Genomic DNA, 24,243 nt, shown 5'->3' with positions numbered 1-24,243 from the left:
TCAGAGTGGTATAACAAGATGCTTTTAATGCCCCTTACAAGACATTTGGAGGTCAGAGTGGTATAACAAGACGCTTTTAATGCCCCTTACAAGAGACGTGGAGCTCAGAGTGGTATAACAAGATGCTCCTAATGCCCCTTACAAGAGAAGTGGAGGTCAGAGTGGTATAACAAGACGCTTTTAATGCACCTTACAAGAGACGTGGAGGTCAGAGTGGTATATCAAGTCGCTTTTAATGCCCCTTACAAGAGACGTGGAGGTGAGAGTAGTATAACGAGACGCTTTTAATGCCCCTTACAAGAGATGTGGAGGTCAGAGAGGTATAACAAGACGCTTTTAATGACCTGTCAGAAGAGAAGTGGAGGTCAGAGTCGTATAATAAGACACTTTTAATGCCCCTTACAAGAGACGTGGAGGTCAGAGTGGTATAACAAGACGATTGCATGCCCCTTACAAGAGACGTGGAGGTCAGAGTGGTATAACAAGACGCTTTTAATGCCTTTTACAAGAGATGTGGAGGTCAGAGTGGTATAACAAGACGCTTTTAAGGCCCGTCAGAAGAGAAGTGGAGGTCAGAGTGGTATAACAAGACGCTTTAAATGCCCCTCACAAGAGACGTGGAGGTCAGATTGGTATAACTAGATGCTTTTAATGCCCGTCAGAAGAGACGTGGAGGTCAGAGTGGTATAACAAGACGCTTTAAATGCCCCTTACAAGAGATGTGGAGGTCAGAGTGGTATAACAAGACGCTTTTAATGCCCGTCAGAAGAGACGTGGAGGTCAGAGTGGTATAACAAGACGCTTTGAATGCCCTTTACAAGAGAAGTGGAGGTCAGAGTGGTATAACAAGATGCTTTTAATGCCCCTTACAAGAGACGTGGAGGTTAAAGTGGTATAACAAGATGCTTTTAATGCCCCTTACAAGAGACGTGGAGGTCAGAGTGGTATAACAAGACTCTTTTAAAGCCCCTTACAAGAGATGTGGAGGTCAGAGTGGTATAACAAGATGCTTTTAATGCCCGTCAAAAGAGACGTGGAGGTCAGAGTGGTATAACAAGACGCCTTTAATGCCCCTTACAAGAGATGTGGAGGTCAGAGTGGTATAACAAGACGCTTTTAATGCCCGTCAGAAGAGACGTGGAGGTCAGAGTGGTAAAGCAAGATGCTTTTAATGCCCCTTACAAGAGACGTGGAGGTCAGAGTGGTATAACGATGTGCTTTTAATGCCCCTTACAAGAGATGTGGAGGTCAGAGTGGTATAACAAGACGCTTTTAATGCCCGTCAGAAGAGACGTGGAGGTCAGAGTGGTATAACAAGACTCTTTTAATGTGCCTTACAAGAGACGTGGAGGTCAGAGTGGTATAACAAGACGCTTTTAATGCCCGTCAGAAGAAACGTGGAGGTAAGAGTGTTATAACAAGATGCTTTTAATGCCCCTTACAAGATACGTGGAGGTCAGAGTGGTATAACAAGGTGCTTTTAATGCCCCTTACAAGAGATGTGGAGGTCACAGTGGTATAACAAGACGATTTTAATGCCCGTCAGAAGAGACGTGGAGGTCAGAGTGGTATAACAAGACTCTTTTCATGTCCCTTACAAGAGACGTGGAGGTCAGAGTGGTATAACAAGACGCTTTTAATGCCCGTCAGAAGAGACGTGGAGGTCAGAGTGTTATAACAAGATGCTTTTAATGCCCCTTACAAGAGACGTGGAGGTCAGAGTGGTATAACAAGACGCTTTTAATGCCCCTTACAAGAGACGTGGAGGTCAGAGTGGTATAACAAGACGCTTTTAATGCCCCTTACAAGAGACGTGGAGGTCAGAGTGGTATAACAAGACACTTTTATTGCCCGTTACAAGAGACGTGGAGGTCAGAGTGGTATAACAAGACGCTTTTAATGCCCATCAGAAGAGACGTGGAGGTCAGAGTGGTATAACAAGACGCTTTTAATGTCCCTTACAAGAGACGTGGAGGTCAGAGTGGTAAAACAAGACGCTTTTAATGCCCCGTCAGAAGAGACGTGGAGGTCAGAGTGGTATAACCAGATGCTTTTAATGCCCCTTACAAGAGACGTGGAGGTCAGAGTGGTATAGCAAGATGCTTTTAATGCCCCTTACAAGACATGTGGAGGTCAGAGTGGTATAACAAGACACTTTTAATGCCCCTTACAAGAGACGTGGAGCTCAGAGTGGTATAACAAGATGCTACCAATGCCCCTTACAAGAGACGTGGAGGTCAGAGTGGTATAGCAAGATGCTTTTAATGCCCCTTACAAGAGACGTGGAGGTCAGAGTGGTATATCAAGTCGATTTTAATGCCCCTTACAAGAGACGTGGAGGTCAGAGTGGTATAATGAGACGCTTTTAATGCCCCTTACAAGAGATGTGGAGGTCAGAGTGGTATAACAAGACGCTTTCAATGCCCCGTCAGAAGAGAAGTGGAAGTCAGAGTGGTATAACAAGACACTTTTAATGCCCCTTACAAGAGACGTGGAGGTCAGAGTGGTATAACAAGACGATTTCATGCCCCTTACAAGAGACGTGGAGGTCAGAGTGGTATAACAAGACGCTTTTAATGCCCCTTACAAGAGATGTGGAGGTCAGAGTGGTATAACAAGATGCTTTTAATGCCAGTCAGAAGAGACGTGGAGGTCAGAGTGGTATAACAAGACGCTTTTAATGCCCCTTACAAGAGATGTGGAGGTCAGAGTGGTATAACAAGTCGCTTTTAATGCCTGTCAGAAGAGACATGGAGGTCAGAGTGGTATAACAAGACGCTTTTAATGCCGCTTACAGAGGCGTGGAGGTCAGAGTGGTATAACTAGATGCTTTTAATGCCCCTTACAAGAGATGTGGAGGTCAGAGTGGTATAACAAGACGCTTTTAATGCCCGTCAGAAGAGACGTGGAGGTCAGAGTGGTATAACAAGACGCTTTGAATGCCCTTTACAAGAGACGTGGAGGTCAGAGTGGTATAACAAGATGCTTTTAATGCCCCTTACAAGAGACGTGGAGGTTAGAGTGGTATAACAAGATGCTTTTAATGCCCCTTAAAAGAGATGTGGAGGTCAGAGTGCTATAACAAGACGCTTTTAATGCCCGTCAGAAGAGACGTGGAGGTCAGAGTGGTATAACAAGACGCTTTTAAAGCCCCTTACAAGAGATGTGGAGGTCAGAGTGGTATAACAAGACGCTTTTAATGCCGTCAGAAGAGACGTGGAGGTCAGAGTGGTATAACAAGATGCTTTTAATGCCCCTTACAAGAGACGTGGAGGTCAGAGTGGTATAACAAGGTGCTTTTAATGCCCCTTACAAGAGATGGTGAGGTCAGAGTGGTATAGCAAGACGCTTTTAATGCCCGTCAGAAGAGACGTAGAGGTCAGAGTGGTATAACAAGACTCTTTTAATGTCCCTTACAAGAGACGTGGAGGTCAGAGTGGTATAACAAGGCAATTTTAATGCCCGTCAGAAGAGACGTGGAGGTCAGAGTGTTATAACAAGATGCTTTTAATGCCCCTTACAAGAGACGTGGAGGTCAGAGTCGTATAACAAGATGCTTTTAATGCCCCTTACAAGAGACGTGGAGGTCAGAGTGGTATAACAAGACGCTTTTAATGCCCCTTACAAGAGACGTGGAGGTGAGAGTGGTATAACAAGACGCTTTTAATGCCCCTTACAAGAGATGTGGAGGTCAGAGTGGTATAACAAGACGCTTTTATTGACCGTTACAAGAGACGTGGAGGTCAGAGTGATATAACAAGACCCTTTTAATGCCCGTCAGAAGAGACGTGGAGGTCAGAGTCGTATAACAAGACGCTTTTAATGTCCCTTACAAGAGACTTGGAGGTCAGAGTGGTATAACAAGACTCTTTTAATGCCCATCAGAAGAGACGTGGAGGTCAGAGTGGTATAACAAGATGCTTTTAATGCCCCTTACAAGAGACGTGGAGGTCAGAGTGGTAAAACAAGATGCTTTTAATGCCCCTTACAAGACATGTGGAGGTCAAAGTGGTATAACAAGACGCTTTAAATGCCCCTTACAAGAGACGTGGAGCTCAGAGTGGTATGACAAGATGCTTTTAAGGCCCCTTACAAGAGACGTGGAGGTCAGAGTGGTATAACAAGACGCTTTTAATGCCCCTTACAAGAGACGTGGAGGTCAGAGTGATATAACAAGTCGCTTTTAATGCCCCTTAAAAGAGACATGGAGGTCAGAGTGGTTTAACGAGACGCTTTTAATGCCGCTTACAGAGGCGTGGAGGTCAGAGTGGTATAACTAGATGCTTTTAATGCCCCTTACAAGAGATGTGGAGGTCAGAGTGGTATAACAAGACGCTTTTAATGCCCGTCAGAAGAGACGTGGAGGTCAGAGTGGTATAACAAGACGCTTTGAATGCCCTTTACAAGAGACGTGGAGGTCAGAGTGGTATAACAAGATGCTTTTAATGCCCCTTACAAGAGACGTGGAGGTTAGAGTGGTATAACAAGATGCTTTTAATGCCCCTTAAAAGAGATGTGGAGGTCAGAGTGCTATAACAAGACGCTTTTAATGCCCGTCAGAAGAGACGTGGAGGTCAGAGTGGTATAACAAGACGCTTTTAAAGCCCCTTACAAGAGATGTGGAGGTCAGAGTGGTATAACAAGACGCTTTTAATGCCCGTCAGAAGAGACGTGGAGGTCAGAGTGGTATAACAAGATGCTTTTAATGCCCCTTACAAGAGACGTGGAGGTCAGAGTGGTATAACAAGGTCCTTTTAATGCCCCTTACAAGAGATGGTGAGGTCAGAGTGGTATAGCAAGACGCTTTTAATGCCCGTCAGAAGAGACGTGGAGGTCAGAGTGGTATAACAAGACTCTTTTTATGTCCCTTACAAGAGACGTGGAGGTCAGAGTGGTATAACAAGACGCTTTTAATGCCCGTCAGAAGAGACGTGGAGGTCAGAGTTTTATAACAAGATGCTTTTAATGCCCCTTACAAGAGACGTGGAGGTCAGAGTGGTATAACAAGACGCTTTTAATGCCCCTTACAAGAGACGTGGAGGTCAGAGTGGTATAACAAGACGCTTTTATTGCCCGTTACAAGAGACGTGGAGGTCAGAGTGATATAACAAGACGCTTTTAATGCCCGTCAGAAGAGACGTGGAGGTCAGAGTGGTATAACAAGATGCTTTTAATGCACCTTACAAGAGACGTGGAGGTCAGAGTGGTATAACAAGACGCTTTTAATGCCCCTTACAAGAGACGTGGAGGTCAGAGTGGTATAACAAGACGCCTTTATTGCCCGTTACAAGAGACGTGGAGGTCAGAGTGATATAACAAGACGCTTTTAATGCCCGTCAGAAGAGACTTGGAGGTCAGAGTGGTATAACAAGACGGTTTTGATGTCCCTTACAAGAGACCTGTAGGTCAGAGTGGTATAACAAGACACTTTTAATGCCCGTCAGAAGAGACGTGGAGGTCAGAGTGGTATAACAAGATGCTTTTAATGCCCCTTACAAGAGACGTGGAGGTCAGAGTGGTATAACAAGATGCTTTTAATGCCCCTTACAAGACTTGTGGAGGTCAGAGTGGTATAACAAGACACTTTTAATGCCCCTTACAAGAGACGTGGAGCTCAGAGTGGTATAACAAGATGCTTTTAATGCCCCTTACAAGAGACGTGGAGGTCAGAGTGGTATAACAAGACGCTTTTAATGCCCCTTACAAGAGACGTGGAGGTCAGAGTGGTATAACGAGACGCTTTTAATGCCACTTACAAGAGATGTGGAGGTCAAAGTCGTATAACAAGACGCTTTTAATGACCCGTCAGAAGAGAAGTGGAGGTCAGAGTGGTCTTACAAGATGCTTTTAATGCCCCTTACAAGAGACGTGGAGGTCAGAGTGGTATAACAAAACACTTTTAATGCACCTTACAAGAGACGTGGAGGTCAGAGTGGTATAACAAGACGCTTTTAATGCCCCTTACAAGAGATGTGGAGGTCAGAGTGTTATAACAAGACGCTTTTATTGACCGTTACAAGAGACGTGGAGGTCAGAGTGGTATAACAAGACGCTTTTAATGCCCCGTCAGAAGAGACGTGGAGGTCAGAGTGGTATAACCAGATGCTTTTAATGCCCCTTACAAGAGACGTGGAGGTCAGAGTGGTATAACAAGATGCTACCAATGCCCCTTACAAGAGACGTGGAGGTCAGAGTGGTATAACAAAACGCTTTTAATGCCCCTTACAAGAGACGTGGAGGTCAGAGTGGTATATCAAGTCGATTTTAATGCCCCTTACAAGAGACGTGGAGGTCAGAGTGGTATAACGAGACGCTTTTAATGCCCCTTACAAGAGATGTGGAGGTCAGAGTGGTATAACAAGACGCTTTCAATGACCCGTCAGAAGAGAAGTGGAGGTCAGAGTGGTATAACAAGACACTTTTCATGCCCCTTACAAGAGACGTGGAGGTCAGAGTGGTATAACAAGACGATTTCATGCCCCTTACAAGAGACGTGGAGGTCAGAGTGGTATAACAAGACGCTTTTAATGCCCCTTACAAGAGATGTGGAGGTCAGAGTGGTATAACAATATGCTTTTAATGCCAGTCAGAAGAGACGTGGAGGTCAGAGTGGTATAACAAGACGCTTTTAATGCCCCTTACAAGAGATGTGGAGGTCAGAGTGGTATAACAAGTCGCTTTTAATGCCTGTCAGAAGAGACATCGAGGTCAGAGTGGTATAACAAGACGCTTTTAATGCCCGTCAGAAGAGACGTGGAGGTCAGAGTCGTATAACAAGACGCTTTTAATGCCCCTTACAAGAGATGTGGAGGTCAGAGTGGTATAACAAGTCGCTTTTAATGCCTGTCAGAAGAGACATGGAGGTCAGAGTGTTATAACAAGATGCTTTTAATGCCCCTTACAAGAGACGTGAAGGTCAGAGTGGTATAACAAGATGCTTTTAATGCCCCTTACAAGAGACGTGAAGGTCAGAGTGGTATAACAAGATGCTTTTAATGCCCCTCACAAGAGACGTGGAGGTCAGAGTGGTATTTCTAGATGCTTTTAATGCCCCTTACAAGAGATGTGGAGGTCAGAGAGGTATAACAAGACGCTTTAAATGCCCGTCAGAAGAGACGTGGAGGTCAGAGTGGTATAACAAGACGCTTTGAATGCCCATTACAAGAGACGTGGAGGTCAGAGTCGTATAACAAGATGTTTTTGATGCCCCTTACAAGAGACGTGGAGGTTAAAGTGGTATAACAAGATGCTTTTAATGCCCCTTACAAGAGATGTGGAGGTCAGAGTGGTATAACAAGACACTTTTAATGCCCATCAGAAGAGACGTGGAGGTCAGAATGGTATTACAAGACTCTTTTAAAGCCCCTTACAAGAGATGTGGAGGTCAGAGTGGTATAACAAGACGCTTTTAATGCCCGTCAGAAGAGACGTGGAAGTCAGAGTGGTATAACAAGACGCTTTTAATGCCCCTTACAAGAGATATGGAGGTCAGAGTGGTATAACAAGACGCTTTTAATGCCCGTCAGAAGAGACGTGGAGGTCAGAGTGGTGAAACAAGATGCTTTTAATGCCCCTTACAAGAGACATGGAGGTCAGAGTGGTATAACAAGGGGCTTTTAATGCCCCTTACAAGAGATGTGGAGGTCAGAGTGGTATAACAAGACGCTTTTAATTCCCGTCAGAAGAGACATGGAGGTCAGAGTGGTATGGCAAGACTCTTTTATTGTCCCTTACAAGAGACGTGGAGGTCAGAGTGGTATAACAAGACGCTTTTAATGCCCATCAAAAGAGACGTGGAGGTAAGAGTGTTATAACAAGATGCTTTTAATGCCCCTTACAAGAGACGTGGAGGTCAGAGTGGTATAACAAGGTGCTTTTAATGCCCCTTACAAGAGATGTGGAGGTCAGAGTGGTATAACAAGACGCTTTTAATGCCCATCAGAAGAGACATGGAGGTCAGAGTGGTATAACAAGACTCTTTTAATGTCCCTTACAAGAGACGTGGAGGTCAGAGTTGTATAACAAGACGCTTTTAATGCCCGTCAGAAGAGACGTGGAGGTCAGAGTGGTATAACAAGACGCTTTTATTGCCCGTTACAAGAGACGTGGAGGTCAGAGTGGTATAACAAGACTCTTTTAATGCCCGTCAGAAGAGACGTGGAGGTCAGAGTGGTATAACAAGACTCTTTTAATGTCCCTTACAAGAGACGTGGAGGTCAGAGTGGTATAACAAGACGCTTTTAATGCCCGGCAGAAGAGACGTGAAGGTCAGAGTGGTATAACCAGATGCTTTTAATGCCCCTTACAAGAGATGTGGAGGTCAGAGTGGTATAACAAGATGCTTTTAATGCCCCTTACAAGACATTTGGAGGTCAGAGTGGTATAACAAGACGCTTTTAATGCCCCTTACAAGAGACGTGGAGCTCAGAGTGGTATAACAAGATGCTCCTAATGCCCCTTACAAGAGAAGTGGAGGTCAGAGTGGTATAACAAGACGCTTTTAATGCACCTTACTAGAGACGTGGAGGTCAGAGTGGTATATCAAGTCGCTTTTAATGCCCCTTACAAGAGACGTGGAGGTGAGAGTAGTATAACGAGACGCTTTTAATGCCCCTTACAAGAGATGTGGAGGTCAGAGAGGTATAACAAGACGCTTTTAATGACCTGTCAGAAGAGAAGTGGAGGTCAGAGTCGTATAATAAGACACTTTTAATGCCCCTTACAAGAGACGTGGAGGTCAGAGTGGTATAACAAGACGATTGCATGCCCCTTACAAGAGACGTGGAGGTCAGAGTGGTATAACAAGACGCTTTTAATGCCTTTTACAAGAGATGTGGAGGTCAGAGTGGTATAACAAGACGCTTTTAAGGCCCGTCAGAAGAGAAGTGGAGGTCAGAGTGGTATAACAAGACGCTTTAAATGCCCCTCACAAGAGACGTGGAGGTCAGATTGGTATAACTAGATGCTTTTAATGCCCGTCAGAAGAGACGTGGAGGTCAGAGTGGTATAACAAGACGCTTTAAATGCCCCTTACAAGAGATGTGGAGGTCAGAGTGGTATAACAAGACGCTTTTAATGCCCGTCAGAAGAGACGTGGAGGTCAGAGTGGTATAACAAGACGCTTTGAATGCCCTTTACAAGAGAAGTGGAGGTCAGAGTGGTATAACAAGATGCTTTTAATGCCCCTTACAAGAGACGTGGAGGTTAAAGTGGTATAACAAGATGCTTTTAATGCCCCTTACAAGAGACGTGGAGGTCAGAGTGGTATAACAAGACTCTTTTAAAGCCCCTTACAAGAGATGTGGAGGTCAGAGTGGTATAACAAGATGCTTTTAATGCCCGTCAAAAGAGACGTGGAGGTCAGAGTGGTATAACAAGACGCCTTTAATGCCCCTTACAAGAGATGTGGAGGTCAGAGTGGTATAACAAGACGCTTTTAATGCCCGTCAGAAGAGACGTGGAGGTCAGAGTGGTAAAGCAAGATGCTTTTAATGCCCCTTACAAGAGACGTGGAGGTCAGAGTGGTATAACGATGTGCTTTTAATGCCCCTTACAAGAGATGTGGAGGTCAGAGTGGTATAACAAGACGCTTTTAATGCCCGTCAGAAGAGACGTGGAGGTCAGAGTGGTATAACAAGACTCTTTTAATGTGCCTTACAAGAGACGTGGAGGTCAGAGTGGTATAACAAGACGCTTTTAATGCCCGTCAGAAGAAACGTGGAGGTAAGAGTGTTATAACAAGATGCTTTTAATGCCCCTTACAAGATACGTGGAGGTCAGAGTGGTATAACAAGGTGCTTTTAATGCCCCTTACAAGAGATGTGGAGGTCACAGTGGTATAACAAGACGATTTTAATGCCCGTCAGAAGAGACGTGGAGGTCAGAGTGGTATAACAAGACTCTTTTCATGTCCCTTACAAGAGACGTGGAGGTCAGAGTGGTATAACAAGACGCTTTTAATGCCCGTCAGAAGAGACGTGGAGGTCAGAGTGTTATAACAAGATGCTTTTAATGCCCCTTACAAGAGACGTGGAGGTCAGAGTGGTATAACAAGACGCTTTTAATGCCCCTTACAAGAGACGTGGAGGTCAGAGTGGTATAACAAGACGCTTTTAATGCCCCTTACAAGAGACGTGGAGGTCAGAGTGGTATAACAAGACACTTTTATTGCCCGTTACAAGAGACGTGGAGGTCAGAGTGGTATAACAAGACGCTTTTAATGCCCATCAGAAGAGACGTGGAGGTCAGAGTGGTATAACAAGACGCTTTTAATGTCCCTTACAAGAGACGTGGAGGTCAGAGTGGTAAAACAAGACGCTTTTAATGCCCCGTCAGAAGAGACGTGGAGGTCAGAGTGGTATAACCAGATGCTTTTAATGCCCCTTACAAGAGACGTGGAGGTCAGAGTGGTATAGCAAGATGCTTTTAATGCCCCTTACAAGACATGTGGAGGTCAGAGTGGTATAACAAGACACTTTTAATGCCCCTTACAAGAGACGTGGAGCTCAGAGTGGTATAACAAGATGCTACCAATGCCCCTTACAAGAGACGTGGAGGTCAGAGTGGTATAGCAAGATGCTTTTAATGCCCCTTACAAGAGACGTGGAGGTCAGAGTGGTATATCAAGTCGATTTTAATGCCCCTTACAAGAGACGTGGAGGTCAGAGTGGTATAATGAGACGCTTTTAATGCCCCTTACAAGAGATGTGGAGGTCAGAGTGGTATAACAAGACGCTTTCAATGCCCCGTCAGAAGAGAAGTGGAAGTCAGAGTGGTATAACAAGACACTTTTAATGCCCCTTACAAGAGACGTGGAGGTCAGAGTGGTATAACAAGACGATTTCATGCCCCTTACAAGAGACGTGGAGGTCAGAGTGGTATAACAAGACGCTTTTAATGCCCCTTACAAGAGATGTGGAGGTCAGAGTGGTATAACAACATGCTTTTAATGCCAGTCAGAAGAGACGTGGAGGTCAGAGTGGTATAACAAGACGCTTTTAATGCCCCTTACAAGAGATGTGGAGGTCAGAGTGGTATAACAAGTCGCTTTTAATGCCTGTCAGAAGAGACATGGAGGTCAGAGTGGTATAACAAGACGCTTTTAATGCCGCTTACAGAGGCGTGGAGGTCAGAGTGGTATAACTAGATGCTTTTAATGCCCCTTACAAGAGATGTGGAGGTCAGAGTGGTATAACAAGACGCTTTTAATGCCCGTCAGAAGAGACGTGGAGGTCAGAGTGGTATAACAAGACGCTTTGAATGCCCTTTACAAGAGACGTGGAGGTCAGAGTGGTATAACAAGATGCTTTTAATGCCCCTTACAAGAGACGTGGAGGTTAGAGTGGTATAACAAGATGCTTTTAATGCCCCTTAAAAGAGATGTGGAGGTCAGAGTGCTATAACAAGACGCTTTTAATGCCCGTCAGAAGAGACGTGGAGGTCAGAGTGGTATAACAAGACGCTTTTAAAGCCCCTTACAAGAGATGTGGAGGTCAGAGTGGTATAACAAGACGCTTTTAATGCCGTCAGAAGAGACGTGGAGGTCAGAGTGGTATAACAAGATGCTTTTAATGCCCCTTACAAGAGACGTGGAGGTCAGAGTGGTATAACAAGGTGCTTTTAATGCCCCTTACAAGAGATGGTGAGGTCAGAGTGGTATAGCAAGACGCTTTTAATGCCCGTCAGAAGAGACGTAGAGGTCAGAGTGGTATAACAAGACTCTTTTAATGTCCCTTACAAGAGACGTGGAGGTCAGAGTGGTATAACAAGGCAATTTTAATGCCCGTCAGAAGAGACGTGGAGGTCAGAGTGTTATAACAAGATGCTTTTAATGCCCCTTACAAGAGACGTGGAGGTCAGAGTCGTATAACAAGATGCTTTTAATGCCCCTTACAAGAGACGTGGAGGTCAGAGTGGTATAACAAGACGCTTTTAATGCCCCTTACAAGAGACGTGGAGGTGAGAGTGGTATAACAAGACGCTTTTAATGCCCCTTACAAGAGATGTGGAGGTCAGAGTGGTATAACAAGACGCTTTTATTGACCGTTACAAGAGACGTGGAGGTCAGAGTGATATAACAAGACCCTTTTAATGCCCGTCAGAAGAGACGTGGAGGTCAGAGTCGTATAACAAGACGCTTTTAATGTCCCTTACAAGAGACTTGGAGGTCAGAGTGGTATAACAAGACACTTTTAATGCCCATCAGAAGAGACGTGGAGGTCAGAGTGGTATAACAAGATGCTTTTAATGCCCCTTACAAGAGACGTGGAGGTCAGAGTGGTAAAACAAGATGCTTTTAATGCCCCTTACAAGACATGTGGAGGTCAAAGTGGTATAACAAGACGCTTTAAATGCCCCTTACAAGAGACGTGGAGCTCAGAGTGGTATGACAAGATGCTTTTAAGGCCCCTTACAAGAGACGTGGAGGTCAGAGTGGTATAACAAGACGCTTTTAATGCCCCTTACAAGAGACGTGGAGGTCAGAGTGATATAACAAGTCGCTTTTAATGCCCCTTAAAAGAGACATGGAGGTCAGAGTGGTTTAACGAGACGCTTTTAATGCCGCTTACAGAGGCGTGGAGGTCAGAGTGGTATAACTAGATGCTTTTAATGCCCCTTACAAGAGATGTGGAGGTCAGAGTGGTATAACAAGACGCTTTTAATGCCCGTCAGAAGAGACGTGGAGGTCAGAGTGGTATAACAAGACGCTTTGAATGCCCTTTACAAGAGACGTGGAGGTCAGAGTGGTATAACAAGATGCTTTTAATGCCCCTTACAAGAGACGTGGAGGTTAGAGTGGTATAACAAGATGCTTTTAATGCCCCTTAAAAGAGATGTGGAGGTCAGAGTGCTATAACAAGACGCTTTTAATGCCCGTCAGAAGAGACGTGGAGGTCAGAGTGGTATAACAAGACGCTTTTAAAGCCCCTTACAAGAGATGTGGAGGTCAGAGTGGTATAACAAGACGCTTTTAATGCCGTCAGAAGAGACGTGGAGGTCAGAGTGGTATAACAAGATGCTTTTAATGCCCCTTACAAGAGACGTGGAGGTCAGAGTGGTATAACAAGGTGCTTTTAATGCCCCTTACAAGAGATGGTGAGGTCAGAGTGGTATAGCAAGACGCTTTTAATGCCCGTCAGAAGAGACGTAGAGGTCAGAGTGGTATAACAAGACTCTTTTAATGTCCCTTACAAGAGACGTGGAGGTCAGAGTGGTATAACAAGGCAATTTTAATGCCCGTCAGAAGAGACGTGGAGGTCAGAGTGTTATAACAAGATGCTTTTAATGCCCCTTACAAGAGACGTGGAGGTCAGAGTCGTATAACAAGATGCTTTTAATGCCCCTTACAAGAGACGTGGAGGTCAGAGTGGTATAACAAGACGCTTTTAATGCCCCTTACAAGAGACGTGGAGGTGAGAGTGGTATAACAAGACGCTTTTAATGCCCCTTACAAGAGATGTGGAGGTCAGAGTGGTATAACAAGACGCTTTTATTGACCGTTACAAGAGACGTGGAGGTCAGAGTGATATAACAAGACCCTTTTAATGCCCGTCAGAAGAGACGTGGAGGTCAGAGTCGTATAACAAGACGCTTTTAATGTCCCTTACAAGAGACTTGGAGGTCAGAGTGGTATAACAAGACACTTTTAATGCCCATCAGAAGAGACGTGGAGGTCAGAGTGGTATAACAAGATGCTTTTAATGCCCCTTACAAGAGACGTGGAGGTCAGAGTGGTAAAACAAGATGCTTTTAATGCCCCTTACAAGACATGTGGAGGTCAAAGTGGTATAACAAGACGCTTTAAATGCCCCTTACAAGAGACGTGGAGCTCAGAGTGGTATGACAAGATGCTTTTAAGGCCCCTTACAAGAGACGTGGAGGTCAGAGTGGTATAACAAGACGCTTTTAATGCCCCTTACAAGAGACGTGGAGGTCAGAGTGATATAACAAGTCGCTTTTAATGCCCCTTAAAAGAGACATGGAGGTCAGAGTGGTTTAACGAGACGCTTTTAATGCCCCTTACAAGAGATGTGGAGGTCAAAGTGGTATAACAATACGCTTTTAATGCCCCGTCAGAAGAGAAGTGGAGGTCAGAGTGGTATAACAAGATGCTTTTAATGCCTCTTACAAGAGACGTGGAGGTCAGAGTGGTATAACAAGACACTTTTAATGCCCCTTACAAGAGACGTGGAGGTCAGAGTGGTATAACAAGACGATTTCATGCCCCTTACAAGAGACGTGGAGGTCAGAGTGGTATAACAAGACGCTTTTAATGCCCCTTACAAGAGATGTGGAGGTCAGAGTGGTATAATAAGATGCTTTTAATGCCAGTCAGAAGAGACGTGGAGGTCAGAGTGGTATAACAAGACGCTTTTAATGCCCCTTACAAGAGATGTGGAGGTCAGAGTGGTATAACAAGACACTTTTAATGCCCCTTACAAGAGATGTGGAGGTCAGAGTGGTATAACAAGATGCTTTTAATGCCAGTCAGAAGAGACGTGGAGGCCAGAGTGGTATAACACGACGCTTTTAATGCCCCTTACAAGAGATGTGGAGGTCAGAGTGGTATAAAAAGACGCTTTTAATGCCGGTCAGAAGAGACGTGTATGGCAGAATGGAATAACAAGACGCTGTTAATGCCCCTTACAAGAGATGTGGAGGTCAGAGTGGTATAACAAGACGCTTTTAATGCCGCTTACAAGAGACGTGGAGGTCAGAGTGGTATAACTAGATGCTTTTAATGCCCCTTACAAGAGATGTGGAGGTCAGAGTGCTATAACAAGACGCTTTTAATGCCCGTCAGAAGAGACGTGGAGGTCAGAGTGGTATAACAAGACGCTTTTAAAGCCCCTTACAAGAGATGTGGAGGTCAGAGTGGTATAACAAGACGCTTTTAATGCCGTCAGAAGAGACGTGGAGGTCAGAGTGGTATAACAAGATGCTTTTAATGCCCCTTACAAGAGACGTGGAGGTCAGAGTGGTATAACAAGGTGCTTTTAATGCCCCTTACAAGAGATGGTGAGGTCAGAGTGGTATAGCAAGACGCTTTTAATGCCCGTCAGAAGAGACGTAGAGGTCAGAGTGGTATAACAAGACTCTTTTAATGTCCCTTACAAGAGACGTGGAGGTCAGAGTGGTATAACAAGACAATTTTAATGCCCGTCAGAAGAGACGTGGAGGTCAGAGTGTTATAACAAGATGCTTTTAATGCCCCTTACAAGAGACGTGGAGGTCAGAGTCGTATAACAAGATGCTTTTAATGCCCCTTACAAGAGACGTGGAGGTCAGAGTGGTATAACAAGACGCTTTTAATGCCCCTTACAAAAGACGTGGAGGTCAGAGTGGTATAACAAGACGCTTTTAATGCCCCTTACAAGAGATGTGGAGGTCAGAGTGGTATAACAAGACGCTTTTATTGACCGTTACAAGAGACGTGGAGGTCAGAGTGTTATAACAAGACCCTTTTAATGCCCGTCAGAAGAGACGTGGAGGTCAGAGTCGTATAACAAGACGCTTTTAATGTCCCTTACAAGAGACTTGGAGGTCAGAGTGGTATAACAAGACACTTTTAATGCCCATCAGAAGAGACGTGGAGGTCAGAGTGGTATAACAAGATGGTTTTAATGCCCCTTACAAGAGACGTGGAGGTCAGAGTGGTAAAACAAGATGCTTTTAATGCCCCTTACAAGACATGTGGAGGTCAAAGTGGTATAACAAGACGCTTTAAATGCCCCTTACAAGAGACGTGGAGCTCAGAGTGGTATGACAAGATGCTTTTAAGTCCCCTTACAAGAGACGTGGAGGTCAGAGTGGTATAACAAGACGCTTTTAATGCCCCTTACAAGAGACGTGGAGGTCAGAGTGATATAACAAGTCGCTTTTAATGCCCCTTAAAAGAGACATGGAGGTCAGAGTGGTTTAACGAGACGCTTTTAATGCCCCTTACAAGAGATGTGGAGGTCAAAGTGGTATAACAATACGCTTTTAATGCCGCTTACAAGAGACGTAGAGGTCAGAGAGGTATAACTAGATGCTTTTAATGCCCCTTACAAGAGATGTGGAGGTCAGAGTGCTATAACAAGACGCTTTTAATGCCCGTCAGAAGAGACTTGGAGGTCAGAGTGGTATAACAAGACGCTTTTAAAGCCCCTTACAAGAGATGTGGAGGTCAGAGTGGTATAACAAGATGCTTTTAATGCCCGTCAGAAGAGACGTGGAGGTCAGAGTGGTATAACAAGATGCTTTTAATGCCCCTTACAAGAGACGTGGAGGTCAGAGTGGTATAACAAGGTGCTTTTAATGCCCCTTACAAGAGATGGTGAGGTCAGAGTGGTATAGCAAGACGCTTTGAATGCCCGTCAGAAGAGACGTGGAGGTCAGAGTGGTATAACAAGACTCTTTTAATGTCCCTTACAAGAGACGTGGAGGTCAGAGTGGTATAACAAGACGCTTTTAATGCCCGTCAGAAGAGACGTGGAGGTCAGAGTGTTATAACAAGATGCTTTTAATGCCCCTTACAAGAGACGTGGAGGTCAGAGTGGTATAACAAGATGCTTTTAATGCACCTTACAAGAGACGTGGAGGTCAGAGTGGTATAACAAGACGCTTTTAATGCCCCTTACAAGAGACGTGGAGGTCAGAGTGGTATAACAAGACGCTTTTATTGCCCGTTACAAGAGACGTGGAGGTCAGAGTGATATAACAAGACGCTTTTAATGCCCGTCAGAAGAGACGTGGAGGTCAGAGTGGTATAACAAGACGCTTTTAATGTCCCTTACAAGAGACCTGTAGGTCAGAGTGGTATAACAAGACACTTTTAATGCCCATCAGAAGAGACGTGGAGGTCAGAGTGGTATAACAAGATGCTTTTAATGCCCCTTACAAGAGACGTGGAGGTCAGAGTGGTATAACAAGATGCTTTTAATGCCCCTTACAAGACTTGTGGAGGTCAGAGTGGTATAACAAGACACTTTTAATGCCCCTTACAAGAGACGTGGAGCTCAGAGTGGTATAACAAGATGCTTTTAATGCCCCTTAAAAGAGACGTGGAGGTCAGAGTGGTATAACAAGACGCTTTTAATGCCCCTTACAAGAGACGTGGAGGTCAGAGTGGTATAACGAGACGCTTTTAATGCCCCTTACAAGAGATGTGGAGGTCAAAATGGTATAACAAGACGCTTTTAATGCCCCATCAGAAGAGAAGTGGAGGTCAGAGTGGTCTAACAAGATGCTTTTAATGCCCCTTACAAGAGACGTGGAGGTCAGAGTGGTATAACAAAACACTTTTAATGCACCTTACAAGAGACGTGGAGGTCAGAGTGGTATAACAAAACACTTTTAATGCACCTTACAAGAGACGTGGAGGTCAGAGTGATATAACAAGTCGCTTTTAATGCCCCTTAAAAGAGACATGGAGGTCAGAGTGGTTTAACGAGACGCTTTTAATGCCCCTTACAAGAGATGTGGAGGTCAAAGTGGTATAACAATACGCTTTTAATGCCCCGTCAGAAGAGAAGTGGAGGTCAGAGTGGTATAACAAGATGCTTTTAATGCCTCTTACAAGAGACGTGGAGGTCAGAGTGGTATAACAAGACACTTTTAATGCCCCTTACAAGAGACGTGGAGGTCAGAGTGGTATAACAAGACGATTTCATGCCCCTTACAAGAGACGTGGAGGTCAGAGTGGTATAACAAGACGCTTTTAATGCCCCTTACAAGAGATGTGGAGGTCAGAGTGGTATAATAAGATGCTTTTAATGCCAGTCAGAAGAGACGTGGAGGTCAGAGTGGTATAACAAGACGCTTTTAATGCCCCTTACAAGAGATGTGGAGGTCAGAGTGGTATAACAAGACACTTTTAATGCCCCTTACAAGAGATGTGGAGGTCAGAGTGGTATAACAAGATGCTTTTAATGCCAGTCAGAAGAGACGTGGAGGCCAGAGTGGTATAACACGACGCTTTTAATGCCCCTTACAAGAGATGTGGAGGTCAGAGTGGTATAAAAAGACGCTTTTAATGCCGGTCAGAAGAGACGTGTATGGCAGAATGGAATAACAAGACGCTGTTAATGCCCCTTACAAGAGATGTGGAGGTCAGAGTGGTATAACAAGACGCTTTTAATGCCGCTTACAAGAGACGTAGAGGTCAGAGTGGTATAACTAGATGCTTTTAATGCCCCTTACAAGAGATGTGGAGGTCAGAGTGCTATAACAAGACGCTTTTAATGCCCGTCAGAAGAGACGTGGAGGTCAGAGTGGTATAACAAGACGCTTTTAAAGCCCCTTACAAGAGATGTGGAGGTCAGAGTGGTATAACAAGACGCTTTTAATGCCCGTCAGAAGAGACGTGGAGGTCAGAGTGGTATAACAATATGCTTTTAATGCCCCTTACAAGAGACGTGGAGGTCAGAGTGGTATAACAAGGTGCTTTTAATGCCCCTTACAAGAGATGGTGAGGTCAGAGTGGTATAGCAAGACGCTTTTAATGCCCGTCAGAAGAGACGTGGAGGTCAGAGTGGTATAACAAGACTCTTTTAATGTCCCTTACAAGAGACGTGGAGGTCAGAGTGGTATAACAAGACGCTTTTAATGCCCGTCAGAAGTGACGTGGAGGTCAGAGTGTTATAACAAGATGCTTTTAATGCCCCTTACAAGAGACGTGGAGGTCAGAGTGGTATAACAAGATGCTTTTAATGCACCTTACAAGAGACGTGGAGGTCAGAGTGGTATAACAAGACGCTTTTAATGCCCCTTACAAGAGACGTGGAGGTCAGAGTGGTATAACAAGACGCTTTTATTGCCCGTTACAAGAGACGTGGAGGTCAGAGTGATATAACAAGACGCTTTTAATGCCCGTCAGAAGAGACGTGGAGGTCAGAGTGGTATAACAAGACGCTTTTAATGTCCCTTACAAGAGACCTGTAGGTCAGAGTGGTATAACAAGACACTTTTAATGCCCGTCAGAAGAGACGTGGAGGTCAGAGTGGTATAACAAGATGCTTTTAATGCCCCTTACAAGAGACGTGGAGGTCAGAGTGGTATAACAAGATGCTTTTAATGCCCCTTACAAGACTTGTGGAGGTCAGAGTGGTATAACAAGACACTTTTAATGCCCCTTACAAGAGACGTGGAGCTCAGAGTGGTACAACAAGATGCTTTTAATGCCCCTTACAAGAGACGTGGAGGTCAGAGTGGTATAACAAGACGCTTTTAATGCCCCTTACAAGAGACGTGGAGGTCAGAGTGGTATAACGAGACGCTTTTAATGCCCCTTACAAGAGATGTGGAGGTCAAAATGGTATAACAAGACGCTTTTAATGCCCCATCAGAAGAGAAGTGGAGGTCAGAGTGGTCTAACAAGATGCTTTTAATGCCCCTTACAAGAGACGTGGAGGTCAGAGTGGTATAACAAAACACTTTTAATGCACCTTACAAGAGACGTGGAGGTCAGAGTGGTATAACAAGACGATTTCATGCCCCTCACATGAGACGTGGAGGTCAGAGTGGTATAACAAGACGCTTTTAATGCCCCTTACAAGAGACGTGGAGGTCAGACTGGTATAACAAGTAGCTTTTAATGCCACTTACAAGAGACGTGGAGGTCAGAGTGGTATAACGAGACTCTTTTAATGCCCCTTACAAGAGATGTGGAGGTCAAAGTGGTATAACAAGACGCTTTTAATGCCCCGTCAGAAGAGAAGTGGAGGTCAGAGTGGTCTAACAAGATGCTTTTAATGCCCCTTACAAGAGACGTGGAGGTCAGAGTGGTATAACAAAACACTTTTAATGCACCTTACAAGAGATGTGGAGGTCAGAGTGGTATAACAAGGCGATTTCATGCCCCTTACAAGAGACATGGAGGTCAGACTGGTATAACAAGTAGCTTTTAATGCCACTTACAAGAGACGTGGAGGTCAGAGTGGTATAACGAGACTCTTTTAATGCCCTTTACAAGAGATGTGGAGGTCAGAGAGGTATAACAAGACGATTTCATGCCCCTTACAAGAGATGTGGAGGTCAGAGTGGTGTAACAAGACGCTTTTAATGCCTTTTACAAGAGATGTGGAGGTCAGAGTGGTATAACAAGACGCTTCTTAGGCCCGTCAGAAGAGACGTGGAGGTCAGAGTGGTATAATTAGACGCTTTAAATGCCCCTCACAAGAGACGTGGAGGTCAGAGTGGTATAACTAGATGCTTTTAATGCCCCTTACTTGAGATGTGGAGGTCAGAGTGGTATAACATGATGCTTTGAATGCCCGTCAGAAGAGATGAGGAGGTCAGAGTGGTGTAACAAGACGCTTTTAATGCCCCGTACAAGAGATGTGGTCAGAGTGGTATAACAAGACGCTTTTAATGCCCGTTAGAAGAGACGTGGAGGTCAGAGTGGTATAACAAGACGCTTTGAATGCACTTTACAAGAGACGTGGAGGTCAGAGTGGTATAACAAGATGCTTTTAATGCCCCTTACAAGAGACGTGGAGGTTAAAGTGGTATAACAAGATGCTTTTAATGCCCCTTACAAGAGATGTAAAGGTCAGACTGGTATAACAAGACACTTTTAATGCCCGTCAGAAGAGACGTGGAGGTCAGAGTGGTATAACAAGACTCTTTTAAAGCCCCTTACAAGAGATGTGGAGGTCAGAGTGGTATAACAAGATGCTTTTAATGCCCATCAGAAGAGACGTGGAGGTCAGAGTGGTATAGCAAGACGCTTTTAATGCCCCTTACAAGAGATGTGGAGGTCAGAGTGGTATAACAAGACGCTTTTAATGCCCGTCAGAAGAGACGTGGAGGTCAGAGTGGTAAAACAAGATGCTTTTAATGCCCCTTACAAGAGACGTGGAGGTCAGAGTGGTATAACAAGGTGCTTTTAATGCCCCTTACAAGAGATGTGGAGGTCAGAGTGGTATAACAAGACGCTTTTAATGCCCGTCAGAAGAGATGTGGAGGTCTGAGTGGTATAACAAGACTCTTTTAATGTGCCTTACAAGAGACGTGGAGGTCAGAGTTGTATAACAAGACGCTTTTAATGCCCGTCAGAAGAAACGTGGAGGTAAGAGTGTTATAACAAGATGCTTTTAATGCCCCTTACAAGATACGTGGAGGTCAGAGTGGTATAACAAGGTGCTTTTAATGCCCCTTACAAGAGATGTGGAGGTCACAGTGGTATAACAAGACGATTTTAATGCCCGTCAGAAGAGACGTGGAGGTCAGAGTGGTATAACAAGACTCTTTTCATGTCCCTTACAAGAGACGTGGAGGTCAGAGTGGTATAACAAGACGCTTTTAATGCCCGTCAGAAGAGACGTGGAGGTCAGAGTGTTATAACAAGATGCTTTTAATGCCCCTTACAAGAGACGTGGAGGTCAGAGTGGTATAACAAGACGCTTTTAATGCCCCTTACAAGAGACGTGGAGGTCAGAGTGGTATAACAAGACGCTTTTAATGCCCCTTACAAGAGACGTGGAGGTCAGAGTGGTATAACAAGACACTTTTATTGCCCGTTACAAGAGACGTGGAGGTCAGAGTGGTATAACAAGACGCTTTTAATGCCCATCAGAAGAGACGTGGAGGTCAGAGTGGTATAACAAGACGCTTTTAATGTCCCTTACAAGAGACGTGGAGGTCAGAGTGGTAAAACAAGACGCTTTTAATGCCCCGTCAGAAGAGACGTGGAGGTCAGAGTGGTATAACCAGATGCTTTTAATGCCCCTTACAAGAGACGTGGAGGTCAGAGTGGTATAGCAAGATGCTTTTAATGCCCCTTACAAGACATGTGGAGGTCAGAGTGGTATAACAAGACACTTTTAATGCCCCTTACAAGAGACGTGGAGCTCAGAGTGGTATAACAAGATGCTACCAATGCCCCTTACAAGAGACGTGGAGGTCAGAGTGGTATAGCAAGATGCTTTTAATGCCCCTTACAAGAGACGTGGAGGTCAGAGTGGTATATCAAGTCGATTTTAATGCCCCTTACAAGAGACGTGGAGGTCAGAGTGGTATAATGAGACGCTTTTAATGCCCCTTACAAGAGATGTGGAGGTCAGAGTGGTATAACAAGACGCTTTCAATGCCCCGTCAGAAGAGAAGTGGAAGTCAGAGTGGTATAACAAGACACTTTTAATGCCCCTTACAAGAGACGTGGAGGTCAGAGTGGTATAACAAGACGATTTCATGCCCCTTACAAGAGACGTGGAGGTCAGAGTGGTATAACAAGACGCTTTTAATGCCCCTTACAAGAGATGTGGAGGTCAGAGTGGTATAACAAGATGCTTTTAATGCCAGTCAGAAGAGACGTGGAGGTCAGAGTGGTATAACAAGACGCTTTTAATGCCCCTTACAAGAGATGTGGAGGTCAGAGTGGTATAACAAGTCGCTTTTAATGCCTGTCAGAAGAGACATGGAGGTCAGAGTGGTATAACAAGACGCTTTTAATGCCGCTTACAGAGGCGTGGAGGTCAGAGTGGTATAACTAGATGCTTTTAATGCCCCTTACAAGAGATGTGGAGGTCAGAGTGGTATAACAAGACGCTTTTAATGCCCGTCAGAAGAGACGTGGAGGTCAGAGTGGTATAACAAGACGCTTTGAATGCCCTTTACAAGAGACGTGGAGGTCAGAGTGGTATAACAAGATGCTTTTAATGCCCCTTACAAGAGACGTGGAGGTTAGAGTGGTATAACAAGATGCTTTTAATGCCCCTTAAAAGAGATGTGGAGGTCAGAGTGCTATAACAAGACGCTTTTAATGCCCGTCAGAAGAGACGTGGAGGTCAGAGTGGTATAACAAGACGCTTTTAAAGCCCCTTACAAGAGATGTGGAGGTCAGAGTGGTATAACAAGACGCTTTTAATGCCGTCAGAAGAGACGTGGAGGTCAGAGTGGTATAACAAGATGCTTTTAATGCCCCTTACAAGAGACGTGGAGGTCAGAGTGGTATAACAAGGTGCTTTTAATGCCCCTTACAAGAGATGGTGAGGTCAGAGTGGTATAGCAAGACGCTTTTAATGCCCGTCAGAAGAGACGTAGAGGTCAGAGTGGTATAACAAGACTCTTTTAATGTCCCTTACAAGAGACGTGGAGGTCAGAGTGGTATAACAAGGCAATTTTAATGCCCGTCAGAAGAGACGTGGAGGTCAGAGTGTTATAACAAGATGCTTTTAATGCCCCTTACAAGAGACGTGGAGGTCAGAGTCGTATAACAAGATGCTTTTAATGCCCCTTACAAGAGACGTGGAGGTCAGAGTGGTATAACAAGACGCTTTTAATGCCCCTTACAAGAGACGTGGAGGTGAGAGTGGTATAACAAGACGCTTTTAATGCCCCTTACAAGAGATGTGGAGGTCAGAGTGGTATAACAAGACGCTTTTATTGACCGTTACAAGAGACGTGGAGGTCAGAGTGATATAACAAGACCCTTTTAATGCCCGTCAGAAGAGACGTGGAGGTCAGAGTCGTATAACAAGACGCTTTTAATGTCCCTTACAAGAGACTTGGAGGTCAGAGTGGTATAACAAGACACTTTTAATGCCCATCAGAAGAGACGTGGAGGTCAGAGTGGTATAACAAGATGCTTTTAATGCCCCTTACAAGAGACGTGGAGGTCAGAGTGGTAAAACAAGATGCTTTTAATGCCCCTTACAAGACATGTGGAGGTCAAAGTGGTATAACAAGACGCTTTAAATGCCCCTTACAAGAGACGTGGAGCTCAGAGTGGTATGACAAGATGCTTTTAAGGCCCCTTACAAGAGACGTGGAGGTCAGAGTGGTATAACAAGACGCTTTTAATGCCCCTTACAAGAGACGTGGAGGTCAGAGTGATATAACAAGTCGCTTTTAATGCCCCTTAAAAGAGACATGGAGGTCAGAGTGGTTTAACGAGACGCTTTTAATGCCGCTTACAGAGGCGTGGAGGTCAGAGTGGTATAACTAGATGCTTTTAATGCCCCTTACAAGAGATGTGGAGGTCAGAGTGGTATAACAAGACGCTTTTAATGCCCGTCAGAAGAGACGTGGAGGTCAGAGTGGTATAACAAGACGCTTTGAATGCCCTTTACAAGAGACGTGGAGGTCAGAGTGGTATAACAAGATGCTTTTAATGCCCCTTACAAGAGACGTGGAGGTTAGAGTGGTATAACAAGATGCTTTTAATGCCCCTTAAAAGAGATGTGGAGGTCAGAGTGCTATAACAAGACGCTTTTAATGCCCGTCAGAAGAGACGTGGAGGTCAGAGTGGTATAACAAGAC

Source organism: Phyllobates terribilis, unplaced genomic scaffold (genome assembly GCF_046119375.1).
Source record: "Phyllobates terribilis strain yellow unplaced genomic scaffold, ASM4611937v1 Scaffold_1__5_contigs__length_1240528914, whole genome shotgun sequence".
Lineage (NCBI taxonomy): Eukaryota > Metazoa > Chordata > Amphibia > Anura > Dendrobatidae > Phyllobates > Phyllobates terribilis.
Note: the sequence above shows the minus strand (reverse complement) of the source record.